Here is a 423-nt window from a genome sequence, read left to right as displayed (position 1 = left end):
TGTGGTCCCTCAGGAAATAAGAGCGAGACAAAGGACGTGGGCTCCTGGAAGGCCCCTAAACTCAAAGCCAACCCATCACCTGCAGCTTTAAAGGCCCAGGGACACACCTCCCCTCCAGGATCTCTGGGGCGAGGGTGGGGGTGGGAGTAAATATTTATAGTTACTCTATTTATTCAGTGGTTAAATATGTATTTTGTGGGTGCCAGACACAGACCTAAGCGGTTTACGTCCCTAATTCTCACAATCATCCTGAGATGTGTGTTCTTAACCCCGTATTTCCCTCGCTACAAAGCGGAGCCAGAGGCGCAGCGAAAAAGCAGCAATTTGCCCAGCAGGCGGCGGGATCCGAGCTGGGATCTCTCGTTCCCAGGCTGTGGCTCCGGGGCCCCCGGGCGAGAAGCCCACCTGGGTGGGGGCGGGCGC

Source organism: Myotis brandtii, unplaced genomic scaffold (assembly GCF_000412655.1).
Source record: "Myotis brandtii unplaced genomic scaffold, ASM41265v1 scaffold383, whole genome shotgun sequence".
NCBI classification, from domain to species: domain Eukaryota; kingdom Metazoa; phylum Chordata; class Mammalia; order Chiroptera; family Vespertilionidae; genus Myotis; species Myotis brandtii.
This window is presented reverse-complemented; position numbering follows the sequence as displayed.